The following is a 12,134-nucleotide window of genomic DNA, read 5'->3' as shown; positions in this document are numbered from 1 at the left end:
AAAAACGTCTGGATAGATAAGTGTTCTTTTAAACTGATTTTTTCGAATTGAATTTTTTTTAATTTTCAGAGCATAGAGCCCAGCTGAACAAATAAAAAAAAACACGAAGAGACAAACATGGAGCAAGGAGAAAATGATAGAGGTAGTGAGTATGGTAAGAGACAAGAAAATGGGGCTGAAAAAGCTGCAAAATTTTATCAGGTGCCAAAAACTAGTTTGCGAACTCTCTTTTTGCAAGCAGACATTCGTCCGGAGCAATTTATGAAAAAGACACTAGTTAGAAAGCCAGTTCTTCCTGAGAATATCGAAAAAGAGCTGGTGGAATATATATTGTTGATGGAGATCATAATTTTTTATTATTAAAGCATTTTTTCGATAAAATACATTGGAATAAATGATTTTGTAATTAATTAAATTTTTTTGTACTTTTCTATTTGTTTTTGAATTCATTAAATCATTTTTTTGAAAACATACAATGGAGTTCCATATTACCACCCGGCTTCCCAAAAACTACTTTCTGACTTTTTTTTTTTACAAAAGTCTTCAAAAACCATACTTATAGTTTTACTAATTGGATTTTTCGCTAGCATCATTTAGTTTAATACTGTAGTTACTAGTACTTTTCGCACAAAAAATGTGGACGTAGTTATGATACCTTGTTTACAATTCACTATAATGAAAATGGGGTTCCATAATACCACCTTCTCCTATATAATTAAAGGAATGTTTTCAAATAAAGCAATTGCAACAATATTTATTTTTTTTAACATTTCAGTAGTATTTACTTTTTGTTAAACACAATTCCTTATGTCATACACAATTCCATTGTGCATAACAAGAGGATATTGTATATGACAATGATATTCCAAATATCCTATTATGTTTTATTTATCTTCGTTTAAAAAGATAAATAAGCAACTTTCAACCGTTTTCTATTAGGAAAAATCAAACTTGTTATATTAATCCACTAGTTTTAAAGGAATTTTGGGTGGCTAACATCGATCATAGTAGATATTTAGAGAGATAGATTAAATTATAATAGAAGTAATCTACGAATTAATATATAATAATATACAATATTTATATATTAATAAAATAATACTAATAAAATTGCTACCTCTGTAAATGTGAAAGGTGAGATGATTTTACAGACGTCTACGTGAGTGGTTATATGCAAAGAATAAGAGTGAATCTATTGTCGTATATTTTCTAAGGAGCATGAAAGTGAAACACATTCAAAGAAAAGATGAGATAAATCTTGGATTTCGAGATAATGGAATGAACATAAATCGTAAGAAGATGCTAGTATTTATATTGATATCTAATGGAAAAATTTTTTTCAACCATAACTGAATCATAATAAATTTTATGTTATAAAATTTATTTTAATACATTTACTATAGACTATAAATAAAATAGTGAATTATCGATTTGGATATCAGTTACATAAGATATTTTTTTAAAATAATATACTCAAAATTAATATGATAATAAAACTTTAAACATCAATTATATTTTAACATATAATAATAATTCTTACCATTGTTTACTTGATAATAACTTAATTTAAATTATAACAAAATAATAACAATAACATAAATATTAATTCGTGCTTAAAATATAACACTATTTGCTTATTTAAGACCATATTAAAAGTTTTAATTAAATTTTAAAGTATGCAGAAAATTTAAATATAAAATGATAGAATGGATGCCAAAATAATTAGAATTATATAAAATTATTTTTTTAAAGTATTTATTGTGTATAATTTATGTTAATATCAAAAGTCAGAAGTCTTGTTATAATGCTATAGGAGTAAGAATGGTCGTATTTTCGCTTTCTGTCTCTCCTCATACCAATTAGATTAATTAGCAAAATATTTTTCGATAGTATAAACTGTTTTAACTTTAAATACCGAAAATCAATATTATCAAAGGATTTAATGCAGATTTACTGAAAAATTAAAATTTGATTTTACATTTCTTTAACCTAATTTTTTTTCAAATCTGCAATATATAAATGGTTCGATCAATTTCTTTCAAACTTTTTTAATACAAACCTATGTTCTCAAATGTTTTAAAGATGGCTCCACACTCATTTTTAACAATTCAAAGTCTATCGAATATTACTGGTAAAGTTTTAGAAACTTTCGTTGATATAAGCGAAAAAAACAATTCCTTCAGTATTTCAGAAATGTCAGAAATATAGAATAAATTTCAGTATTTCAAGAAATTTTAAATCAGTGGCCCATTATAACTTTATGGGGCCCATGAAAATTTAAATTATGGGTCCCATGTAGAGTGTTAACTTCAGATATTTTTATTCAAAGGAATTTATGGTGGAAATATTTTCTTATAAAAGATTAGTTTGAGGCCCCTGTTAATGGGGCTCCAGGCAATTCCCCTTTTTGCCCATAGGATAACGTGCCACTGATTTGAATATTAGAATTTTCTCTTTAATAGTTTCCGATTGTAATTAAAATTATTACTTTTAAAGTCTTAAGTGCTTTAAGTAGATTTGAGCGACTGTTTATTATATATTTTTGGCCTCTTATGGTCTTTTTTGGATAAGCCTTAATATCTGGAAATTATTTGAAGTGAACACCTCAGGATGTATTTACTTAAATTCTTTTTACATTGATTATTCTCCATACATTTATCTCATGTGCCAATGCTCACGTTAGTTAATTAATGAAATTACTGTTTGTCGTGATACTCGATTAATAGTAAACAATATTAAATAATATTCTCTGTAGATAAAAATAAATGAATTATCTAGAAACTTTATGGTCTAATTGTTTATTATACAAAATATTTGAGTTTCCAATTAGCATGATTTCGACACGAGATAATAATTCAAGAAGATTTTCTTCCAGTTTTAAGCATGTTGATGTACTTTAAAATCGACTTTTATATTGTTTGGCTTGTATTTGGTAAGGTTTCTCTTTATCTAAATTTTGCCTTCTAGATATAATGCATACAGTACGTTACAATCCTTTGTTTTTTCACAAAATTTTGAGCTTAGAATTATTATTTTTTGTTTGGAATTACAGATTTAAAGTATGGCTATAAAATACGCTGCTTATTTCAGATTAGAAAGTGTTACTCAACAATTCTTCAGCGCAAAAGAAAGAAATGTTTTAATGAATACCATTTCATAATGCAGTTATAGATTTGAAATACACAACTCATTACTCTTGACACTTGTTATTCAGATCACTTAGTGCTCAGAAAATCGGTTTGCAGGCCAATAATAAACACGTTCATTTAATATTAACTCTTGTTGCTTGTTTTAAAGACGTAAGGTGTTATTATACGGTAACAAACTACAATTAACTTCTCGAAAACTGACAACAAAATGATTATGCTTATTAGCATGCCTCAATTTTCCGTGTAAACACTAAATGTAGCACTGAATGTAAATAGCAGACGGCTGCATGTGATTAAGGACTTAATCTACCGCTTTGGAGGACTCCGGGGTCGAAAATCCCAAGGAAAGTCGAACCCCTATCCTGAGCATCAGGCCGAATCTTAATAGGTCTGGTCACATAATGGGCTTGCTAGAAAAGTCCCTCTTAGTGCTCATATGACGGAGTTATAGAAATTTCTCTGGGAAACCCGGATTAAATTCAGGGGAGCAATTTCAGGAATTTTTCATGGGTGGTCTGTTTGAGATATTTCAGATCTTTCCCTCACCATCCGCTCTTCCTTGTGAGTTTTGTCGAACCAACAATGCATATGATTAAAAAGACCCTCTTAGTGCCCACAAGGCATAAACAAATGAAAAAAAAATGAAAAAGGATAAGTAAACAAATAAGAAAAATGCATTATTCTGCATCAGTAATTGTGTTTATTCTTAGTGAAACTTTTTATATTCTTTTCAATAATTAGGTAATGACGAATAATTAGAGAAAAGTAATTTAAGGTAAAAAGCATATTAAAAATAAGCACTTAAATTATATTGTAACATTGTACATAATTAAGAAGTGAAACATAAAAGTTTCGATTAAACAAATGCTATGTAAATCGCTGCTGCTTTGGTTAGATGATTGTAGTTAACTGCAATCATCTAACCAAAACAGCAGCGTGTATAATCTTCTGTGACCAACATGTAAGAGCAAAGAACACGTATAAAGCTTTCAGGGAGTCACGAAGCAAACATTAACGCCAGTGCATCAGCCATATTACCTTGATTTAGCAGCTTAAGGCTTCTTTCTATTTTCGAAATTAAAATTGAACTTGAAAGGTTACCACTTTAATAAAGTTTATATAAAATTCCACGAAATTGGCAGACAAAACTAGCTCCAAAATTAAACTACCGACATTACATCGAATCAAATGGAATCGTTGGTTTCTCCTTATTAATTTCGACTACTTTGAAAGTTATTAATAAGAACAAAGATTACTCTTACAAATATCTATTTGATTTTATAATTCCCAGAACTTATGAATTGCATCTCAAACATATAACTTTATCCAATAGTTGCAAGGACGTGGAATATTATTTATGAATGTTTTCTTTAACTTACTAATTTTTAAGAACATAAAGAGCTTTAGAAACGATCGTTTCTTAGTTTACTTTAAATATTTCATCACATTATTTTATATTTCAATATTTACACTTGTTAATTGAAAAATTACGGCTAACTTATGTGATATATTACATCAATATTTTTCAAATAAATATTTGTTTCGCATATTTATTTCATTTTGTAAACATAACTGAAGCCTTTATTAACCAATTCATCGCAAATAATTTTAAAATAATACTTTAAAAAATTTTAGAATAATAAATAACATCATTGTTTAATAATTTGGTTTATTTGGTTATGGCAAGACGACACGTAGGCAATCTGCTCAGGAGGGATGCCTCCCAGGAGGACTTTTATGGTAAACTGGTCTCTATTTATGTGTTAAAAACATGAAGAAAACCAGGAAACTGCACGTGGCCAGCCCGTTGGAGAGGCTCGAACTTACTACCAGAGGTTCAGTGGTTTTATCTACTCGTCCACTGGTGGGCTATTGTTTAATATTTTAATTGAAAATTTATATCACTGACTGAATCGAATTGATTGGATCTTTAAGCTTACTCTCTCAATATCGCGTACGTAATCAAAATAAACACCGTTTAACAATTAACAAAATAAATATTGTATTGAATGAAACAATCACAGATTAAAATACTTGACGCCTAGACTTTGACTTTAAATGTCATAAAGAATATCTACAGAAACGAGCAATGAAATTACACAATTCAATAAAACTTCGAGTAATTTTAATTACTTATATTATTAGAAATATTCTTTTCCTTATCACTTACTTTCCCCAAACAATCCGTATAAATGTATTTAATTGATATCTAAATTACTCATAGCTGTCAGTACCGAACTTCTCTGGAATTTCCTAGTGGAGTAATAAAAGGCATTAGTCAATAACAATATAATTTGAAATAAACGTACGAAATATTCAATTAATCAGGTAAATCTTTGCCAAATGGCATAATAATTGTCGAAAAGCTTTATTGAAAATGTTTATAATTTGATTATAGAAAATATATTTAATTTTTTTTTGTAATTTATGAACATTTTCTTTGTTTTTCGTATGTAAATTATATCCATTTTCAAAGAACCTTCAGATGTCTCTTCACAGAAACTTCTAATTAACAAGCTCGCAGATAATTCGTGTTCAAAAATTATTAAAGTACTATTATTATACAAAAATTATACAGTATATTATTACATATAATCACTCTTTTCATAATAAAAAGAGATAATTTAATTGTAATCACACTTGTTTACTTCTGATTACAGTTAAAAATGGCTAGATATTTTTTACACTGTGCAAATATAGAGATATTTACACAGTAAAAATACGTATACGTAGAAGACATATTAATTATAAAATTAACGTATTGTGTAAATATTTTCAGCCATTTTAAATTGAAACTATGTATTTTTAGTTATTGGTTTGTCACCTAAAAAACTTTCTAAATTGTTTTGCATATTTTTTGCAGAAGCCCAAAATAAAAGATAGTTTATGCAATGGAAGGCATTTCCTGATGATTTAACATAACAAAAAGTGAAGCCATTTTAGTTTCTTCTACATAATTTTCATTGTTTATTTCTACTCCAAAATAAATTTAAAATACTTTTAAAGGAATTTTTACTTATTAAAATATTTATTATAACCAATCATATTATTTAATTTTTAATAGAAAAAGCTAACAAGTATATACTTTTTATTATAGATTATATTTAATGTTGTATAAATAATTTGAATTAGTAGATTTTTTTATTTATAAATTTATAACGAATATGTTGAAAACCTATTTTGAAATGAGCTGTAAAATGTTTCAAAATTAAGTCAGAAGCATAATACAGTATATATACAAAATGACCCCCCAAAATTTAAATAATTTTGTAAAATCCATTTGTTTAGATATTTGAATAAAATCTGTTGGAAAATGTTGACAATACTCCAAATTCACGTAGGCCTAAATACGCTTGAAAGGGCCTCTACTGCAGCAGTCTAGATCTTTAAAACCATTTCTTGATCCGCCCGATCACTCTAAATAATTGTCATTTTTAAATTATTTCTAATGTTATTTGTATATTTTTACATAAAAGATGTAGATCTTCGACGTCATTTTTTCCTATATAAAGTATCTTTGATACCATTGGTCTCGTTTGTATACCATCAAAAACTGTGCATCAATAGCTGAACAAGATTGAAAATTACCATTAATTGTAAAACGACTTTCAGTAAATTAATTATATTGATTATTTACTGCATATTTTAAACATGGTTATTAATTTTCATAGCTTTAGTTTGAAATTGTCGGATTTATATTTAAGCTAAACAAGTTAAGCTTAGTGCCTCTCTCTTAGATTATAGTTTCAGATCTTATAATTTTAAATTACTTTTTATTTAACAGAGATAAAGTGCCTTTAATAAGTTATAACCTTAGGCTACACAAGTCTAATTCTAACAGTAGTATATTCCAATTTATAACCGTAAAAGCCATATTAAAAAATTTAAAAAATAGTAATTTATTATAATTTTAGCATAATTTATTACTGGTTATATTTAATTACAGTTTGAAGAATTTTTCTTTTATAATTTTATTAATAATTACTATAATTTATTATATTTTTTATAAATCTGCCAACACGAGAAGACATGATAAATAATGAATAAAATGCTATCGATGCTGGAAATGTTTAAACAAAATTACTAAAAAATCATAAAAAAAAAACATTACAAAGATAAATCCATAAATTTGTTAATCCAAATAAAATAATAATTTTAAAATTTTAAGTTGTAATAAAATATTCAATACGTTTAAACAGAATAATTTAATTTAAAAATATAATGTGTAAATATAAATTATTATTATAAAATACTACTATAATAAAATATAATTTTACATGTTAGTATAATGAATAAAAATTTATAAATTATTATATATATATAACATTGATTATAGAAAATTTTAATTATTTATATTAATTATATAAATAGAAATGTACAGTACGTATCTAATTTTGTTAAAAGCCAGGAAACTTTTTATATCTGCTCAAAAAGAAAAAAATATGATCGTAAAGGCACAGTGGCTCATTATAGCTTCATGGGACGTAGTCAAACTTGAATTAGGAGGCCCAATGTACAGTGATTTCAAACATTTTGAGGGGAATTTTTGAGGAGAGATATTTTCTTATAAAAAATTAATTTAATGGAGATTTCAGCAATTATTCTTTTTGCACCGCCGTGAAGGGCAAAATAATGGTTTCAATGCATCTCGTTTGCTGACTTTGCACACTCCAAAGTACACTCCAATGCTGACATTGAAATTTAATTTAAACGAGAAAAAATTATTGTGCAGTTTTAAACGCATTTTCAATTTATTTAATTTAAATTATAAGCTCTACATCTCAAATTAGTAAAGTCTTGTCCCTGTACATCACNTTCGCACAAAAAATGTGGACGTAGTTATGATACCTTGTTTACAATTCACTATAATGAAAATGGGGTTCCATAATACCACCTTCTCCTATATAATTAAAGGAATGTTTTCAAATAAAGCAATTGCAACAATATTTATTTTTTTTAACATTTCAGTAGTATTTACTTTTTGTTAAACACAATTCCTTATGTCATACACAATTCCATTGTGCATAACAAGAGGATATTGTATATGACAATGATATTCCAAATATCCTATTATGTTTTATTTATCTTCGTTTAAAAAGATAAATAAGCAACTTTCAACCGTTTTCTATTAGGAAAAATCAAACTTGTTATATTAATCCACTAGTTTTAAAGGAATTTTGGGTGGCTAACATCGATCATAGTAGATATTTAGACAGATAGATTAAATTATAATATAAGTAATCTACGAATTAATATATAATAATATACAATATTTATATATTAATAAAATAATACTAATAAAATTGCTACCTCTGTAAATGTGAAAGGTGAGATGATTTTACAGACGTCTACGTGAGTGGTTATATGCAAAGAATAAGAGTGAATCTATTGTCGTATATTTTCTAAGGAGCATGAAAGTGAAACACATTCAAAGAAAAGATGAGATAAATCTTGGATTTCGAGATAATGGAATGAACATAAATCGTAAGAAGATGCTAGTATTTATATTGATATCTAATGGAAAAATTTTTTTCAACCATAACTGAATCATAATAAATTTTATGTTATAAAATTTATTTTAATACATTTACTATAGACTATAAATAAAATAGTGAATTATCGATTTGGATATCAGTTACATAAGATATTTTTTTAAAATAATATACTCAAAATTAATATGATAATAAAACTTTAAACATCAATTATATTTTAACATATAATAATAATTCTTACCATTGTTTACTTGATAATAACTTAATTTAAATTATAACAAAATAATAACAATAACATAAATATTAATTCGTGCTTAAAATATAACACTATTTGCTTATTTAAGACCATATTAAAAGTTTTAATTAAATTTTAAAGTATGCAGAAAATTTAAATATAAAATGATAGAATGGATGCCAAAATAATTAGAATTATATAAAATTATTTTTTTAAAGTATTTATTGTGTATAATTTATGTTAATATCAAAAGTCAGAAGTCTTGTTATAATGCTATAGGAGTAAGAATGGTCGTATTTTCGCTTTCTGTCTCTCCTCATACCAATTAGATTAATTAGCAAAATATTTTTCGATAGTATAAACTGTTTTAACTTTAAATACCGAAAATCAATATTATCAAAGGATTTAAATGCATATTTACTGAAAAATTAAAATTTGATTTTACATTTCTTTAACCTAATTTTTTTTTTTTCAAATCTGCAATATATAAATGGTTCGATCAATTTCTTTCAAACTTTTTTAATACAAACCTATGTTCTCAAATGTTTTAAAGATGGCTCCACACTCATTTTTAACAATTCAAAGTCTATCGAATATTACTGGTAAAGTTTTAGAAACTTTCGTTGATATAAGCGAAAAAAACAATTCCTTCAGTATTTCAGAAATGTCAGAAATATAGAATAAATTTCAGTATTTCAAGAAATTTTAAATCAGTGGCCCATTATAACTTTATGGGGCCCATGAAAATTTAAATTATGGGTCCCATGTAGAGTGTTAACTTCAGATATTTTTATTCAAAGGAATTTATGGTGGAAATATTTTCTTATAAAAGATTAGTTTGAGGCCCCTGTTAATGGGGCTCCAGGCAATTCCCCTTTTTGCCCATAGGATAACGTGCCACTGATTTGAATATTAGAATTTTCTCTTTAATAGTTTCCGATTGTAATTAAAATTATTACTTTTAAAGTCTTAAGTGCTTTAAGTAGATTTGAGCGACTGTTTATTATATATTTTTGGCCTCTTATGGTCTTTTTTGGATAAGCCTTAATATCTGGAAATTATTTGAAGTGAACACCTCAGGATGTATTTACTTAAATTCTTTTTACATTGATTATTCTCCATACATTTATCTCATGTGTCAATGCACACGTTAGTTAATTATTAAAATTACTGTTTGTCGAGATACTCGATTAATAGTAAACAATATTAAATAATATTCTCTGTAGATAAAAATAAATGATTTATCTAGAAACTTTATGGTCTAATAGTTTAATATACAAAATATTTGAGTTTCCAGTTAGCATGATTTCAACACGAGATAATAATTCAAGAAGATTTTCTTCCAGTTTTAAGCATGTTGATGTACTTTAAAATCGACTTTTATATTGTTTGGCTTGTATTTGGTAAGGTTTTCTCTTTATCTAAATTTTGCCTTCTAGATATAATGCATACAGTACGTTACAATCCTTTGTTTTTTCACAAAATTTTGAGCTTAGAATTATTATTTTTTGTTTGGAATTACAGATTTAAAGTATGGCTATAAAATACGCTGCTTATTTCAGATTAGAAAGTGTTACTCAACAATTCTTCAGCGCAAAAGAAAGAAATGTTTTAATGAATACCATTTCATAATGCAGTTATAGATTTGAAATACACAACTCATTACTCTTGACACTTGTTATTCAGATCACTTAGTGCTCAGAAAATCGGTTTGCAGGCCAATAATAAACACGTTCATTTAATATTAACTCTTGTTGCTTGTTTTAAAGACGTAAGGTGTTATTATACGGTAACAAACTACAATTAACTTCTCGAAAACTGACAACAAAATGATTATGCTTATTAGCATGCCTCAATTTTCCGTGTAAACACTAAATGTAGCACTGAATGTAAATAGCAGACGGCTGCATGTGATTAAGGACTTAATCTACCGCTTTGGAGGACTCCGGGGTCGAAAATCCCAAGGAAAGTCGAACCCCTATCCTGAGCATCAGGCCGAATCTTAATAGGTCTGGTCACATAATGGGCTTGCTAGAAAAGTCCCTCTTAGTGCTCATATGACGGAGTTATAGAAATTTCTCTGGGAAACCCGGATTAAATTCAGGGGAGCAATTTCAGGAATTTTTCATGGGTGGTCTGTTTGAGATATTTCAGATCTTTCCCTCACCATCCGCTCTTCCTTGTGAGTTTTGTCGAACCAACAATGCATATGATTAAAAAGACCCTCTTAGTGCCCACAAGGCATAAACAAATGAAAAAAAAATGAAAAAGGATAAGTAAACAAATAAGAAAAATGCATTATTCTGCATCAGTAATTGTGTTTATTCTTAGTGAAACTTTTTATATTCTTTTCAATAATTAGGTAATGACGAATAATTAGAGAAAAGTAATTTAAGGTAAAAAGCATATTAAAAATAAGCACTTAAATTATATTGTAACATTGTACATAATTAAGAAGTGAAACATAAAAGTTTCGATTAAACAAATGCTATGTAAATCGCTGCTGCTTTGGTTAGATGATTGTAGTTAACTGCAATCATCTAACCAAAACAGCAGCGTGTATAATCTTCTGTGACCAACATGTAAGAGCAAAGAACACGTATAAAGCTTTCAGGGAGTCACGAAGCAAACATTAACGCCAGTGCATCAGCCATATTACCTTGATTTAGCAGCTTAAGGCTTCTTTCTATTTTCGAAATTAAAATTGAACTTGAAAGGTTACCACTTTAATAAAGTTTATATAAAATTCCACGAAATTGGCAGACAAAACTAGCTCCAAAATTAAACTACCGACATTACATCGAATCAAATGGAATCGTTGGTTTCTCCTTATTAATTTCGACTACTTTGAAAGTTATTAATAAGAACAAAGATTACTCTTACAAATATCTATTTGATTTTATAATTCCCAGAACTTATGAATTGCATCTCAAACATATAACTTTATCCAATAGTTGCAAGGACGTTGAATATTATTTATGAATGTTTTCTTTAACTTACTAATTTTTAAGAACATAAAGAGCTTTAGAAACGATCGTTTCTTAGTTTACTTTAAATATTTCATCACATTATTTTATATTTCAATATTTACACTTGTTAATTGAAAAATTACGGCTAACTTATGTGATATATTACATCAATATTTTTCAAATAAATATTTGTTTCGCATATTTATTTCATTTTGTAAACATAACTGAAGCCTTTATTAACCAATTCATCGCAAATAATTTTAAAATAATACTTTAAAAAATTTTAGAA

The sequence above is a fragment of the Centruroides sculpturatus genome, unplaced genomic scaffold, assembly GCF_000671375.1.
Source record: "Centruroides sculpturatus isolate CEXI.00-Female unplaced genomic scaffold, Cexi_2.0 scaffold64, whole genome shotgun sequence".
In the NCBI taxonomy this organism is placed as follows: Eukaryota; Metazoa; Arthropoda; class Arachnida; order Scorpiones; family Buthidae; genus Centruroides; species Centruroides sculpturatus.
The sequence above is the reverse complement of the archived record's forward strand: the minus strand, read 5'-3'. Positions refer to the sequence as shown.